This window comes from Nannospalax galili, unplaced genomic scaffold (assembly GCF_000622305.1).
Source record: "Nannospalax galili isolate Female #2095 unplaced genomic scaffold, S.galili_v1.0 scaffold293, whole genome shotgun sequence".
Taxonomy (NCBI): Eukaryota; Metazoa; Chordata; class Mammalia; order Rodentia; family Spalacidae; genus Nannospalax; species Nannospalax galili.
In genome coordinates, this window is record NW_008337147.1 from 10532104 (window position 1) to 10550201 (window position 18098).

At 37.6% G+C, this 18098-nt stretch overlaps 1 non-coding gene across 1 annotated transcript; it reads right to left on the reverse strand.

Moving 5' to 3' along the window:
* Window positions 1-12928: 12928 nt before the first annotated feature.
* Window positions 12929-13055, reverse strand: LOC115070216. Its single transcript, XR_003849413.1, has one exon. It is a non-coding gene; the product is annotated as a small nucleolar RNA SNORA27 (small nucleolar RNA).
* Between the last annotated feature and the right edge of the window lie 5043 nt (window positions 13056-18098).

The following is an 18098-nucleotide window of genomic DNA, read 5'->3' on the forward strand; positions in this document are numbered from 1 at the left end:
TTTAAATCTTTAAATCTAATCATTAAATGACTAAAATAATAAGATCTACTACTGCATGGGCTCTTATCAAGATTTTAAAATTATAAGTAAAATGTGTGATAGTGACCACTTTTAATTCTTTCCACTTTCATTAATTCTAAATACTTAATTATCATGTCAGGTGCTTGTCCTCCATCAAAGGGGGGGGGCTGGAGAGAGAATGTTTGAGAGACAACCTTATAGAATTATCATCTCTGCAATAGCTACAGAATGTTGCATCCACTGTAGCCATGTTTTACTTGCAAAGGAGGAAATGGGAAGGGGAAGGGAAGAAAGAAAAAAGGAAGGCAAGAGGAGAGCAGGAAACAAATGAGATGCCCCCTCTTTAGAAACACATTTTCTGCAGGAGACAGACATGCATGTAGTCTAGTAAAATGCTTGCAGTGTCTTGGTGAGGAAGAGATAGGGCATGAGGACTAAGGATGGCTAATCTGAAGAAAGGAGACTGTAGAGGTTTAGGGGCTCTGAGTGAGACGCTATACTTGCCAAAGGAAAGAGTGTGAACAGGGAAATAGAGGTTTTAAAAGACATAGACTCCACAGGGGAAATAATCTCCCTTTAGATTCAGCTTTCATTTGTGGTGAAAAGTGCCTATGGTAAGATGTTCTGCCCTCAAATTAGACACAGATTTCATGGGACTTGGTCTGCCATAATGGGTTTTAGATCACACGAACTAAGTTTTGGGTTTCAATTTGTATTATTTATTAATTTACTTTATATTTCATTTATTTTTTCCGGTTATATTTGAAGAAAACAAAAGGCTTGTCTTCTGCTCACTTTTGGTTAATTTATATGGTGGCTGTATTTGTTAAAAGTAAGTATATGTAACAGTTTTTACCAGTCTTCCACTGGAAATTTGAGCCATAAGGCCTTCTAAATAATTAAGACATAATTATGAGCTTTAATTCAGTAAATCACAGTGCTGCCCAAGTACTACGAAGGGCTGGCCGGCTAAGCCCCACCCGCGGCTGAATCCTTTCTACAACATCGCCACCAAGTGGTCATGCGACCCATGGAAGAGCTGGCCTGGATTATGAAATGATTTACTCTACAAATTAAACTCTAATGAGTTCATCTGCACTGGTAATCGATTAAAAAGTGATACATTTAAGTTAAAACATCTATCAGCTTTTAATCAAGTCTTATAAAGAAGACTTTTTCTTTGTGAACAGATTTTGAGAATTAAATTGGAAATAGCTATTTCCTAACCTTAAAACATTCATTCATACATATTTCTGTACACAGTACTTTGAGCTGAAGACAGAAAAAGAAATCAAGGATTAATGAATATGAAAATAAGCCCAGCAAAAGCAAAGCAGGACAGGAAAATGAACAGCAGGCTAAAAATGGCCTAGTGTCTTTTATTTGCCTTTCCTCTTATTTTTAGTTTAAGGATGAGCACAGCCTTATTATAAATGATTTAGCAGTATTACAAGTTACATTAGATCAGCTAATGCTTTCATCAACCCAAGCAATAAACATTTGAATGTTTAAAACACTTGGCAAAATACAGGATTCATTTGAAACGACTTGAAAGGAATGGCCACATATAAGGAAGTGCACACTGTTCTTCCTAAAGACACAGAGCTCTGGCTCCGTATGCCAGCTCAGCATCCAGGAAGTCATTTCATTATCCGAGGCTCCAAGTCCTTACTATTCCCATAAAGCAATTACAATTAACAGAAAGGAAGGGAAACAAAATAGCTAAAACTGAAGCAAAACAAAACTTCTTTCCTAGAGAGAGTTAGCATAAATGATTTACCTTCTGAAACATCAGGTAACAGCGTTCATTCCTTGTTTTCAATTAAGACAGAATCTGTGTGGAGAAATGATGTATCCCTTCTAGGAACCTCTTTTTTTTTTTTTTTAATAGGACTCAACCTAGAGCTTTATGTAGGTTAGGTAAGTACTGCAAAACTGAGCTACACCCTTAGGTTTCTCGGTTTCTCTTTTCTAAATTAGTCCAGGGTAATCCATCATGCCATCTTTAGCATAAAATACTGTCACAAGATATTTCATGGACAGACACTGCTGACAAAATCTATTTGGTCCATCACAATATGTTATTCATGTGCACATTTTGATACTGTGTTTTGTTGCAGAGTGGCATGCTCGAAGTTATACACCTACATTCACATATATCTCCTAAAGGATTTCTACATAGTTAAGTGATTTAGGATGAAAGGAAAATGATAAAGTCAGGCCCAATAAGCCACACCAAGTTATCTGGTGAAGTCTCTAAGAGATGCCTGCTATATGAGCCTAAAAATAGATTCTAAAACCCTTCTTCCCAGACTCATTGTACCATTGTCATTGTCATTTTGGAGGTGCTCATTATCTTGGCAGTGTCTCCATTCTCCGTAGCTGTCATCCAATGTCATTAGAGTCTTTTACTTTGTTCAGACCATTGGCTATTGGTCTTAGGTGTCCCTGCTGATGAGAAATGTCAGGATAGCTTTTAGCCTGGGTGAGTGGTGGGTGTCCTGAAATAACTGACTAGTGTTTTTCTTTAGGAACTCTGTCTCCTAACACACACCTCCCTCCATGTACCTAATCCTAATGTGTCTAAAGCTATGGTATGATGGCATAAGAGTCAGCTCAGCTCAGCACCCCCAGCTCTCACAAATGGACCTGGAAGTCTTCCTTGTTCCTTTCATGAGATGGGATCTTTGTTTTCATATTTCAGCCAGGCTTTACTTTTTAATGTTTTGGTTACAGAGCAGTTTTCTTTTTTCTCCTTTTATCTTTAATTCAGGAAGTGTAGGAACATCATAACCAAACAGAACTATCACCTTTACATTCTGAGAAATAAGTCCTCATTGGGAAATTCCAACTGCTTTGACTAAATAGAAAGATATTCTCAGTGTACCTTATGATCAAATACAAGTAAAATTTGATAAACATTTAACTAAAACAAAAATGCATTTTACTCATGACTTTAATCATAGTATCAAAGACAATTATGGATTCTATGAACACCCATTGCTACTTGTCAAATGACAAAGCCAGGAACCCATAATTTAAAACTTACATAGCAATTAATATCATACCACCTGCTTTTTTAAGAATTGCCACAAAATAATCCATGATGCTTGACAAAACTTGAGAGAAGTAATACCTATGGTAGCAATCATCATTGTGTAACTAATGAGGAACCTGCAGAACAGAGAGATTCAGTAACTTTCATAGAGTCACACAGCTAGTATGTTGCAGAGGCAAGGCTCACATAAACATTGCAGCTAGTCTCATAGGACCAAGACCAGGATCTCTAAACAATTCAGCCTCTCAAAAAGGTGTTACAATCTTATGCTGATATTTCAGTATCAGGCTTCAGTTCTACTTTATCATAGGTATTTGAACCCAAACTAGGTCATTGAAGATTTATTTGGATAAGGATAATATAGACTCAGATAACATGAAACTTCAGATTTTATATGTTTAGCTACTTTTAAGAACATTGTTCATGTTTTTAAGTGTCTGTGAAATGATACCAAAGAAATAAACCAGAACTGATCCTAGATATGATACATTAAGAATTAAGAAAGTCGGGATTAAGAAAGTACAGGATTAAGAAAGTCATTTCAGGGCTGAAGAGATGGCTAAGTGGTTAAGAACACTGATGTTCTTGCAGAAGACCCGGGTTTGAATCACAGCACCCACATGGCAGTTAACAACTGTCCGTAACTCCAGTTCCAGGGGATCCAATAGTCTCTTCTGTCCTCCGCGGGCATTTCACAACACGGGTGCACTTACCTTGATTCAGGCAATACACATATACACATAAAAATAAAAATAAATTATAAATAAAATTTTAAGAAAGAAAGTCATTTCACCATTCTGTGGCTTGGTTTCTTTGTCTACAAAATTGGAATTTTCATATCATTTTTTTACACTGTCACAAATGAAAATTGCACATGAATGTGATTGCATAAGCCAAGATAAACTACATCACAAATCAGTCTCATATAAAGCAGTATTTGAATTGGTAAACTTCTCCCTAAGGATTTTGCCTTACCTTTTCTCCACTGTGAAGCATATAGATTGTGGGCAGAGGATCCCCTGGGATCCTCCCAAAATGCAATCAAGAGACCTGCATTTAGACCTACTTCATCAAAATCTGTGAACATTTGGCACCAAAGTGTGCATTTTATTACGCTCCCAGGTGGTTCTTACATGATAGAATTTGGTGATCTTTGCTCTTGACAAGCCTTGGTTCTCCAACCTGCTGACAACATTTGAACTACCTGGGGACTTTGAAAAAGCTGAACAGAATGAGCGAGAGTTCTGAGCCGGCATGGGGCCGGAGCATCTGGTACTGGTCAAGCACTTCAGCTACTTCATATCATTTGTGCAGAGATCAAACTACAACCTGCCTTCAAGTTAACAGGCAGCCATAGAAGGGGAGTACACACTTTCTGATTTCAACAATAGACTAATGATTACTGCTTCACCGACTGTAGAAGTGATCATCTTTGTTATTCTTTATATTTTGTGAAAATATAAAAATTGTGTCTTTATTTGTACAGGAACACTGCACTGAACACCGTCGTGCTGATTTCCCATTTACCACTAAAATGGGAGGACTCATGGTCCAACAGGATTCTGGAATTGTGGACCTGACAACAGAGGTTCAGAGGTTGTTTATAATATCGCTTGTAGAGTTTCCTGCTCTGCCAGGATGTGAACATATTCAGGAATGAGTTGCTTTTATGAATTCTAATCTTCAAGCCCAAGTTATGCTCTTGAGATTTCAATACGATTCACGAGTGATACTATACAGCTCGTTAGACCGCTTCACTCCTTCCATATGGAAATGCTTTGCTTAAAACTGTTCTCTGGAGTGAAAGGAAAAAAGAGGAAATTATTTTTAAGATATGTTGGGAGATTTACAGAGACATGCTATATACTGTGTATTCAAGTGACAATTCCAAATGGTTTGTGATGATCCAAGACTTTAATTTTGTGATTTAGACTGACATTAATATCTTAATTTCCCATTCAGCAAATACTGTTCAATGGTATAATAAGCCAGGCTGCCACAATTCATGGTGCTTTCAAAATATATGTTAAAAAATTGACAGAGCGCTTTTATTTTTATCCTTGGGAAATGTGATTTTATGGTCTTGGCTTTTAAATTGAGAACAATATGTAATAAGATGAGTAAAGAAATGTACAATACAAATGAGTGGAAATTAAGAACCAATTAGATAAAGAGATATTTACCCAGTCACTCTGGTCAGCAAAGCACGTAGATATTTGAAGAAAAAAAAACCTTGATGGTTAATAGAGAAAATTAATATGGCACTGTATGAAAAATCTCACTGCATTTTCTGATAGCCGAAAAAAAAAAAAAACACAAAAAAACTTTGAGAAACATGTCAGACTTCAAAGTAATCCAAGGGAGGGGAACTTGTTCACAACTGAGGAGAAATTAAATTTCCTTGGCCAACAGAGATACCCATTGCAGAGAAAAAGCCTGCAGACAACGCTCACAAATGGTGCCTTGGAGAGGGTGACATTAGCTTTATAGGGGATATTAAAATCCAGTGGCAGGATTTTGACACCATGTGTCCCACATAACAACAATAAAAATAACATTGAGGTTTTATATATGATCTTTACTATTCATACAAAAGTAGTATAATTTAGTAAACAAAAGCAAAGCCAACACATGGGTGACTAGACAATAGTATATATGTTTTCTTTTACCTGTTTCACCTCAATCACAATTCTCCATGCCAGAATGAACCTGGTATTTATTCTTAGGAATCATAATTTGCTGATTCTTGTGATGACCAGATACCTATTTAGCCATTTCTTTTTCAAGGACAAGAGACTTTCCACAGTAACCATATTAGACTTGAAGCCCAATAGGGATACATTATAAACAAGGAAGAGTCAGTTTAGCCACTGTATTTTAAAACTCTTCAACTTTTAAAAGTGCTGATGCATAATAATGTAGGGGATTTGTCATGGAAATTAAATCAATGTACAATTTCCTTTATCAAGAAAACTTCACAGACAAGCAACAAACAGTCCACAAACTTGGTAGCCAACTAGGATTACATTTAGAGTGTACAACACTTAGAGCATTTATGTATATTACACTTTTGTAAGTGGATACAAGCATCCAAAAATTATATCTCAGACCCTGTGAATTTGACCTTATTAGGAAAATTATCTTTGTAGATATGATTAAATATCTAAAGGTAAGATAGTTTTTGATTATTTAGGTAAGCTGTAAATTCTTTATCAAATGTCTTTATATAAGATAGAAGAGGAGAAGTCACAGGGAGAAAGTGGCGAAGTCCTTGTGAAGATGAAGGCAGAGCCTAGAGCTATACACCCAAAGCCAAGGAATCTTTGCAGCTACCAGAAGCTAAAGCACACAAGGAGGATTCTCCCCTAAATCCTTCAGAGGCAGCACACCTTCAGTATATTACTTAAATGACCACTAAGTTGTGGTGAAATTTCATGGTAGTTCTGGCAAACCAATACAATTCCCTAACTTTTTCTAACTTTTATACCTGCATTAACTTCTCTCTCTCTCTCTCTCTCTCTCTCTCTAAGGAAGGAAGGAATTAGGAAGGATATTACATGGATATAGATATTTTTGTGGAATTCTGTCCTCAGTCATTTCTAGCTTGTATTCAAAGCAGCTGTGTTTACCCTCATGAGATCTCAGAAGACTGGGTCAATCAACATTCCTCCATTTAAGGGGAGGTGGGGCTTAAGAGGCAATGTAAGGAAGGGTCACAAGGTATGGGTCCTCTTTCCTCCCAGAAGCATTATAGATATTTAACAGTTGCTGGTTTTTCTTGGTGGTGTAGCAACCAGTAAATCGCTCATGCTCCTGTTGGCAATCCCTCACACAGGCTCCAATAAGTAACCAAAAAGGCTCTCTGGTTCACCAAGCTAAACTGGTGCAATAATTTCTTTGGTCTGCCATATATGCCCTCCTAGTGAATGTTTGGTGATATCTCCCAAGAAAAGTTAACATGAAGGATATAGATTTTCAGGACAGTGATTGATAAGGATTGAGAATAAAGTATTTGTAACTCTTATTTCTAAAAGTTCTTACAATTAATCAAGCAAAAGACTCCCATGTAATTCAAATAAACACTGAGTTAAATTAGCCACTTATCCAAAATATTTCTAGTACACCTTTTGTGAGAAATCTTCTTCCACATATATTTTGTAACTTGAATTATAAGAATGAGCATTTGGGGGCTTGAGAGATGGCTCAGCGGTTAAGAACATTGATTGTTCTTGCAGAAGACCCAGGTTCGAATCTCAGCACCCACATGGCAGCTAACAACTGTCCATAACTCTAGTTCCAGGGGATCTGATAGTCTCTTCTGTCCTCTGCGGGCAGTGCACGACCCGGGTGTACTTACCTACATCCAGGCATACATGCATACACACAAAATAAAAATAATAAATAAAATTTAAAAAAATAAGAATGAGCATTTGGTCAGTATGTGTTCAGTGTTTCTAAGTTTTATATGTTTATTTTGAGTGTCACATAAGCATGTAGAAATATATAACTTATCATCACTAGAGCTAACTTTTAAAAGGTATTAATGTGTGACCTGATCATGACAGTGGCAAAAATGCCCTCACTCTCCCATTTCAAGTCATAAGATGATTAGCAAATGATTGGAAGAATGCACTGTATTTAACCCAACCATTTTCTGCTTTGTCCTTCCCTTTAAAGTGGAAAGAATAGCTGAAATCTCATCAGAGAGCCTCAGTCCCCAGGCTCTGGGTTTCTGACCCATAACGAATAGGACCCTTTTAGGGTGTCTCACCAATACCGTTTTTCCTTTTCTCAAAGCATTTATCCTACGGTTCACTACAGAGAGTTGCACCTGCATAGCATGCTCACATGCACTGCTGGAACTGCCAAGAACTGACTTGCAGTTACCACATTTCTGTTAGAATCAGCCAGGCTCTCAGTCTGTGAAACATCTGCTTTGAGTGATCCTGCAGCAGCTGAGATGAGCTAATAGTAAAGTAAACGTTGCAGCATTCCCTGTACAAAAGGGGCTTTGAGGAGAATGATAAATGACCTAAATTAGAGGACGAGTTTTAAGTACCTAATTTTAACCTAGTCCATAATGAATGCTTTTTCCTCAAGCTTCTTTGCACCTGTCACTCTTGGAAAGCTAGTAAAATATGCCCGCTTGCTGTTCAGTTCAAGTTCCATTCTCCACAGACTGTTAAGCAGAGCCTAAAAAGCTGGAGCTAACCAGCAAATTGCATCTTTTAAGACCTTTATTTTCTTTTATGTTTCCTCCAATTTCCCATAGTACCAAGAGGTAAAATCTTTCTCCAGAGACGCACACAGAACAGAGATAAATATTACATAACACTACATAAAATCTTAAAGAACTTTCACTTTTGAAAACATATTTCAATTTTTGATTATTCAGTGTTTCCTTTTCTCTAAAGGCTCTTACATACAGAAAAAAATGGTATTTGGATGGAATTTTATATTTATAAATCTGTGTTCTGAGGTTTACGTGTGTGCTGGCAATTATTAAGGAGGTACATCACCATCCCTTTGGAATTAGAATAGTAACGGAATTTTAGTCTTCAATTGAAGCACCTTGTATCTTACTCCCTCAAATCCATTTTCATGCCAATATTAGGCATAGAATAATGAAATTATGTTTACTATCTTGGAAACAATGTAATAATAAAAATAATGTCCGGGGAACAAATTTCTCTCAGAGCAATCTAACCTTCCTTTGTTCCTCAAAATAAGATTACTCAGGTAAGTTTCCCCATGACAGAGAAAGTACCACTTCAGATACTGTAACTGGATGTGCAAGGCAAAGTCTAAACCGAAGTATAGGCTGCGTTTCAAAAGTTATTGTTTTTTATAAGACTCTATTACATACACCAGTTATAGGAAAAAGACTCCATGCAGCCCAGCTTCAACCGTGGTCAAGTGATTTTCTTTCCCTACCTGCAAAGTGTGGGGGAATCAGATCTCTCCCTCTACTCTTTAGAGTCTGCATTTGGATCTGAGAATTAAAGTGATCCAGGATAGACTGAGAGGAGAAAATTACATATTTTATGTGCATATCAAAGCACATAGCAAGAACAAAGAAGCGGCAACATGTAAACACTGCTACAGCAGCCTGAACAAAGAGTACCAATGAGAAAGTAACTGAATATGCAGAGGCCAGAGGACAAGCAAGGGTGTTTTAGCTAAGTCTGTTTCTACAGGTTTTCCCAGGCTTGAGTCCCTGTCCCTTTCAGACCTGCTGTTTTTCAAGTGCCTTTAGCTTAAAATAATCTTTATGCCAAAGAGGCTTGTTTTGAGGCAGAATTTATTTCTAATCTTTCAAGGGAATAAATAGGCACTAATTTAAAATATGCTTTACTAAACTATTTTCCAAAATTACCAAAATAATACTTCCATATAGGAAAAGGTAAAACATTGCAAAGATCATATGGAGAAAGTCAAAATGGTATCCCCAAATTTTCCATTTTAATCACTGTCCTTAGTGAGTAATTGAAACTAAAGACTGCACCTTCCTAAAATACACAAACATATGTTCATGTAGTATAAAGTTTACTGTTAATTTGCCTTTTTTAAAGATATTTTAGGAGCTAGAGAGATGGCTCAGTTGTCAAGAGCACTGGCTGCTCTTGTAGAGGATCTAGGTCCAATTCGCAGCACCCACATGGCAGAAAACACATCTGTAACTCCAGTTCCAGGGGATCTGACACCCTCTTCTGTCCTCCACGGGCACTGACAAGATGGTGCACTTACACAAATACAGATATAACACTCATATATATAAAATAAAAATTTAAAAAGACTGCACTTTATATCATAGACATTTCTTTGCAACTTGTTTACCTGTCTTAGTAGTAGTCATCATTGGCCTAGCAGAGATGCCAACATACTTGACCTAAAATATTCTCACAGTTGAGCCTGAAGCTGACTTTAGCAATGTTACAGGGAAGGAGATGCTGTGGCCTCCGATCCTTTGAGCCCTTCTCTTTGAATGTGTTTGTGTGTATGTGTGTGTGTTGCTAGGGATGGAGCTTGGCCTTGTGCATATTAGGCAAGTACTCTATTGCAGAGCCACATCTTTATTCTGAGCTAGCAACTCAGGTCAAGACACCTACAATTCCCAGATATATTCCAATGATAGAAATTTCTAGTTTGCATTTTAATATCTTGATTTTCATAGTCATTCATTTAAAAGCCTAAACTTACTGCTTTGCCTAGTGCCCCTGGGATCTATAGCTGAATTCATTTTAAAGAACATCTGTTGTAGGTACTTGTCTCATACTTTCCTTTTCCCCTTACCAGGCTCCCTTCCCTCAAGGTCTGTCTGGCAGGGTCCAAGGACCTATACCCCATGATGGGGTGAGAGAGTATATTTTTTGACAAGTTTAGTCTCTTTGAGGGTTGTACATTATTAGCAGAGGCTCAACCACCTTCTGATAGAACATGCCCTGTAGAAGGGAAACATGCATATTTATTGAAAAGGAGAGTCACTAATTGTACCAGCCAGGGCTACCTGAAACCAGTTTAGCTGTAAGTCAAACAGCACTAGAATAGACAGAATTACCTGTGCATTAATAGTTGAAGGTGGACTGAAAATTCCAGCGATGAGAAATTGGCAGAGATGAGAGATCAGAAGGGAAACTCCATCCTGTTTCCTTACAAGGGTGCAAATCCTAGCGTCAGGACTCCATCCTCATGACCTCATGACTTCCCAAAAGTTGAATCCTCAATCAAATTGGGGATGTGAATTTTGGCATATGAATTGTGGTGAAAATACAAATATTTAGTTCTTAGCACAGACATTAGCAAAGATAATTACTTAAGCAGTAGTACACATAACGTTACCTACGGAAAATATATATGCTGTTTATTTAAAGTTTATAGGGCTGTTTAATTGGAATGGATTAATCTAATTTATGTCAGCATTTACCTATTGATGTAGGCCTACCAGAGGTGCAACTGCTGTTTTCAAGCTTTGTCAGTCATGTAGGTGAATTTTTTTGAATATTTTTATTGATTCTTTTGAGAATTTCATTAAATGTACTTTGATCATATTCAGACATTCTCTCCCATCTCCACCCCACCTTACTACTGTCCCTTCAACTTCATGTCCTCTATTATTATTTTTTAAGTTCTGTCAAGCTGAATTGAGGTCCCCAAATCCTCTTGGGTGCGGGTCCATCCCCCGTAGCCCAGCCAACCTACCAGGTGTCACATCCTTGATCTCTTCTCCCAGCAGCTTTCAATTGCCAATTATTCCTTGGATAGACTTGGGACTTCCTTTTATTAATTTTATTTTATTATTTTTATTTTATGTGTATGAGTGTATTGTCTGCATGTATGTGAGTGCACCTGTGTCATGCAATGCCGCAGACGTCAGAAGAGGGCTTCAGATTCCCCTGGAACTGGAGTTAAGGGCAGTTCGCAGCCACCATGCGGATGCTGGGAATTCAGCCTGGGTCTTCTGCAAGAGCAGTCAGTGCTCTTAACCGCTGAGCCATCTCCGCAGTCCGGCTTGGGGCTTCTTGCCTACCTCCCCACACCTGCTTCATGCTGGAATTTTGTCATGTTTGAGCTCGCATAGATTGTCGAAAGTGCAGTGTGTTCATGTGTGTAATAGCTCTGCTGTCTGGAAAACACTATTTCTTTGTAATCATCCACCACCTCAGAATTTTACAGCCTTTCCACCCTCTCTTCTGCAATGATTCCTAGCCTTAATTTTAATCTCATTTTTAATTTACGTTATTCTAAGTACAAAAATTTACTATGTAGATAAGTACTCTTAGAAATCATCTACTAATGCCTTTTCTGCATTTGTTTGTTCTTTCATTTTGGCTATATGCAATATCACCAGCAAAGATATCCTCTATACTACAAAATGCCTGTAGATCTTATTTATTAAATATATATCCTTTTCAAAAAATCTTTCCACACTCAAGTAATGCTGCCTTATGTGGCTTCTGAAGTTCCTGTCTTTCTTCAGAAATCTCTGCTGCCATATATTCTAGTTTCATAAAATTATCTAAATATTCAGTTATTGGGAAGTACACAATTCATATGACAAAAAAATTTCTAACAAAAGTCTGGAAATACCTATACCATAATCGCACCCAGAGTCCTAGATGAGAAAGCTGATGTTAAACTAAGTCTGTAGTATTCATTATATTGCTTTAAAGCATTCTCATTAAGAATTTAAGGATGTGGGAATGACTGTGGGAATTTTTTTTTTTTTTTTTCGCCAGTTTTATTTGATTTTTGTTCCTTCCTCGATTTGGAAAAACCCTTAAGGACTGCAAGCACAAGTCAACAAGAAAGAAGAGTTGTCTTCCGTTATTTGTTTAATTATATGAGTAACAAATATTTTTGCTTTTTGAATACAAAATGCATGTTGGTATAGTTTTAAACTACATTTTATTACTGATTTAGGATTCAACTTTACATTGACCAGAAAATACCATCTGCATTGTACTGATTACACTAATTTTTCTTCTCTTCCTCTCTCTCTCTTTCTCTCTTCTGTCCTTCCCTCCCCCTTTTTATATATATTTCTTTTAAAAAAGATTTTTATTTATTTTTATTTTATGTATATGAGTGTCTTGCCTATATGTATGCAAGTGCATCACATTCATGCCTGGTGCTTGCAGAGGCCAGAAGAGGGTGTCAGATCTCTTGGAACTGGAGTTAAGAAAGAGTCTTAGTCACCGTGTGGGTGTTGGGTACTGGACCCAGGTCCCATGGAGGAACAATAAGTGCTCTTAACTACTGAGGCCTCTCCCCAGTCCCATGTGTATATTTCTTCGGTCAAACTTAATTGTGCTTTTGTGTCACTGAAGACTATTTTCAAACTAACGTTTTCAATGTTTCGCCTGACAGGTTACAAGATGAACAGGAAGCTTGCCTGAGTTTTAAAAGGTTATTTCCTTTGCTCCACTTGAATGGCAAATGAAGACATAAGTCCAGTTGACAAAGTGAAAGGGGGCATACTTTCAAGATTTTTAATGAACAGATTTCTGAAAAATATTTTTAAAGTCTCAATGTGACATTAAATTTTGTTACTTTTTCCTGTAATTAAGAGAAAATTATTTACTGTTATTTTTATGTTATGTGTATGAGTGTATTGCCTGCATGTATGTGAGTGCACCTGTGTTATGAAATGCCATGGAGGTCAGAAGAGGGCTTCTTATTCCCCTGGAACTGGAGTTAAGGACAGTTCACAGCTGCCATAAGGGTGCTGGGAATTGAGCCTGGGTCTTCTGCAAGAGCAGTCAGTGCTCTTAACCACTGACCCATCTCTCCAGCCCTTTCCTGTAATTTTCATATTTACAGAATACATTAATTTAATCATAAAATTTATATTTTGGGTTATTTTTACTTTTCTCATTGCATATTACTTCTTTTAACCTCAGTGCTTTTCACTTTAAATTCTATTATCAGATATTTACATTGCAATACTAATGTAATCATTTTTATTATCTCTATTTCTACATTTTCTGTACAGATTTTTGTGTGAAAGCCTCATTGTCACCTCTTTCTAAAAAATTTATTACTTTTATTTTGTGTGTATGAGCATATAACCTGCATGTATGTCAGTGCACCCATGTTGTGCAATGCTCACAGAAGTCAGAAGAGAGCATCAGATGCCCCTGGAACTGGAGTTGGGGATAGTTGTTAGCACCATGTGGGTGCTGGGAATTGAACCGTGGTCCTCTGCAAGAACTGTGCTATCGAACCTCACTCATCCATGGCTCAGGAACTGTTGTGGAAGAGGGGGCAGAAAGATTGTAAGACCCAGGGTTGGTGCATGAACATAAGGAAAGAGAGGCTTTCAGGCCACTGAGAACATGCTCCTATGAACTTGCAACAATGATGACAGCATGCACAAGACCTACGCCAACTTAATCAGAAAAAAAAAAAAAACAGCATAGAAGGCAGGAAATGGACAGCAGGTCCCAACCCTAGCCTAGGAACTATTGGGAACTGATTACTGCTGGGTGTGAGAGAGATCTTCAAGATCTTTAGATAGGCTGGCTCTAGATAGGTAATCTAGAGTCCAGTGCACTGAAGGACATCTAGGTACAAATGCCTGACTGGATAGGACTCAACATATATGACAAATGCATAAAATTCATTGGCTGGAGGATGTTGGGGAGGGTCAAGGATGGGAGGGTCTAAATTTGATTAAGATCTATTATATGAAATACATGAAAACTTGATAAAAATATTCACTCTAAGATATTTTATTATTTTTATTTTATGTGTATGAGTGCATTGCCTGCATGTATATAAGTGCACCAATGTCATGCAATGCCCACAGAGGTTAGAAGTGGACATCAGATTCCCCTGAAACTGGAATTAGGGGTGGTTGTTAGCAGCATGTGGATCCTGGGAATCAAACCCGGGTCCTCTTCAAGAACAATGAGTGCTCTTTAACCTACTGAGCCATCTCTCTGGCTCTATCACTTCTTTCTATTAACTTCCTTTTAAAACCTTTATTGATTCTTTGATAATATCACACAATATATTTGATCATATTCAGACCCCTCCCTGATCTTCTCTCAGATCCACCCTCTCCTTCCTACGCAGTCCCTACTCCATGTCTTCTTATTTTTTAAGACCTATTGAGTGTAATTTGTGTTCCCCAAATACTCTTGGGTATGAGTCCATCCCCTGGAACATGGCCAATCTAACTGGCATCACACCCTTAGCTTTTTAAATTCTCATCTCTTCAACAAAATCCAGTAAAACAAGGCTTTCACCCCTATCCCATGTCCATTGCTCTTACTGCCTACCCTCCATGAAATCAATGGTCTACCCTCTGCTGGGGAACATGAATTTGGAAGGTTGTATTTTATTTCCAGTATGAGCTCTTTGATGCACATGCTTGTATCTTCATTTTTAACCTATGCACACCTTCCATTTTTGTGGACAACTCTAACATGTCGCTGGCTTCAGGTCCAGATACCATGAGGCTTTTTATCCACAGAAAGAAGGCAGGTGTACTACACCAGTTTTGGCTTTGATCAGAGTCTATAGTGTGGCCATGCATACTTCTTTCTGTTTCATCATGCTAGCCCCAAAAGTAGATTAGGACAGGGCATAGACTATACTAGTATTAAGTGACTTTTAGCCTCCTGGCTAAGCCCATAAAGTTCCTCAGGTCCTGGTGGCAGGTGCTAAGGTGAGCTTTTGTCACCCACGATATTAGAGGAGTGTTTGTCTTTTTGAGAACATGCAAATGGAATCATAATAATCATTGTCCCCCTTGCCCAATGGCTGACACTTTTCACTTCTTACAACATATGTTCTTTATTTTTATTTTTTGAGGATTTGATATGTGAGTACTATATTTACATCATATCTTTCCCTCCCTCTTCCCTCTCCAACTCCTCCCATTTTCCCTTACTCCCTCTCATATTCATGACCTCTTCTTATTTATGATTTTTACACATATATGTATAATTGTGTGTGTATGTACACATATAGAACCTACTAAATCCATTTAGTGTTGCTCATACGTACATATGTTTACGGATGACCACTTGGGATTGCATAACTTGTCAAATTACTGGACCCTGGAGAAAACTAATTCTCCCTCTTTCAGCAGCCATTACTTGCCTGTAACTCCTCATTATCACAAGGTGCAACCTTGTTAAATTTCCCCCATCGTGTAAGTGTATCAAATGGTATTGTCATTGTGTAGGTCTTTTTTAAGAAATCATATTGTTGAGATTTCATAGGTGCAGCTTCCCTGTCACTTCTAAAAGACACTATGTAGCAGCAGGTGTCTTGGTTCTCTGGCTCTTATAATCTTTCTGCCCCCTCTTCCATGATGTTCCATGAGCCTTAAGTGTGGGAGGTTGCATTGTTGGTGTCAACAAGGACTTAGCACCTACTGGCACTTAGTCTCTGCATTTTGACCATTTATGGAACTCTGTAAGAGTCTCCATCTGTTGCAAAAACAAGTTTCTGTGGTGAGTGGCAGGAGCTACAGTTATCTGTAGGTATAAGGATAAATATTTAGAATTCAGTTGAAAATTATATTGTTTTAGGAAAGTAGCAGTAGAAAGTTCTCCTCTAGGTCTTATTACCCCTACAGGTACTTGGCAAGGCTTATAGTTCCAGCAATGAATTTCTTCCTATTGAGTAGTCCTTAAGTCCAATTACACAGGTGTTTGTTACCCCAAGGTAAAAGTGTCACTATTGAACCATTAATGGTGTTTTCTGGGCTGATTATTGTTGTAATTCATGGGAAAAGACTGCTAATTGTTTTTCTCTTGGAAGTTTGCATAGCATCTTCCAATACTATGAGAGTTAGTCCTCAGGGAGAAGGATTCTAGGTCAGTTGAGGATTAGTTCCTCTAAATCCTGTGTCGGAAGTGTGTGTTGTCTTCAGCAATAGGGTCTTACATTCAAGTTCTGGGAGGCACCCAAGGACAAAGGCACTAGCTATATTGTTTTGGCAAACAACTAAAGGGAGGTTTCCCATGCCTGGCACTGTGGTTTCATTTAGAAAGCCTATGGCTACACAAACACACACACACACACACACACACACACACACACAGAGGCACAATAAGTATGCTTATAAAATAATAAATTTCCCTATGACTCTTTCAGACATCCTCACTACACATCTTTTGTTCCATGTCCATAGAGATTTTTACACTATTTTTAAAAATGGCTATGACGGTTTGAATGAAAACATGCCCCCCATAGGCTCCAAGAATTTGAATAATTGGCTCCAGTAGGTGGCACTTATTGTAGTTTTAAGAGGCATGGCCTTGATGAAAGGAAGCACATCCCTGGGGGAAGGCTTTGAGAGATTTTAGCCCTATCGTATAAGCAGTTTGTCTAGCTCTTTCCTGTGCCTGCTTGAAGATGTGAGCACTCAGCTTTGTGCTAGAGTAACTTCTGCCACCAAGCCTCCCCACCATGATAGACTTTTATCCCTCTATAACTGCTAGCCAAATAAACTCTTCTTAGTATAAGTTGCCCTGGCAGTGAAGTTTTATCATAACAATAGAAAAGTAACTAATACAGAAGCTGGTGTCAGGATCAGGGTGTTGCTGTGAAAAATCTGACCACATTGGTTTTTGGAGGAATGTGGAAAATGCTGGAAATTTGGCCTTGGAAAGTAGTTGAATGCTTTAAGCAGAGCTTTAAATGCCATTCTAGTAAACACCTGAATCAAAATCTTCCAGAGGGAGATGAAAACAAGGGCTTAAATAACAGCTGGGATATTTTAGCAAATAATCTGGCTGCTGTCTACCTGCAGTGTAAGAACTTTCATGAAGTTAAATTTCAAAGTATTGGCCCAATTTCTTTGGCAGAAGAAATTTCTAGATAGCCTAATATTGAATCTGTGGTGTGGTTATTAATAGTGAATATTTTGCAGCTCTACAATGAAAAAAAAACAAATGAAGAAGAAAGAAATACAAAATATACAGTTTGAAGACCTAAGAAAATACAGCCACATTTACAAAACAATAACCTCATAATTTATCATTTGTAGGACTAGGTAGACTATTCCAATCAAATCCTGGCTCTCCAGACTCACAGCAGAATGAATTCAAAGAAGTGACTCCACTTTTCAGCGTTCTGGTTTCTTATTTTAAGTGACAAAGGGGGAGTACTTAGCTTATAAGTTTATTGTCAAAAATGAAAAATTAAATATGTTTTAAATGCTGAGAAAAATACTTTTCCCACGATGCATGTTGTAAAATCATTAAAATCTTCATCAAAGTAAAAATTGCTTCAAATTTCCCAAATTAAACCAGTGACTCATAGTTTGAATTATCAGAGATGAGCTCTTTAGTCATCAATGTCTAACTAATACCTGAAATATCTGTGTCTTGTCAGTGCATCTATTTTTATTTTTATCTCATTTTATTTGAGAAACGTTCATCATTCTACATGTGGAAGAAAAGATAGATGATGATATCATGAATCTATTTTTGTCTCATTTCAAAGACATAATTTATTGGCTTTTATTTACAACATGAAATAAAGATAACTGATTTGTATC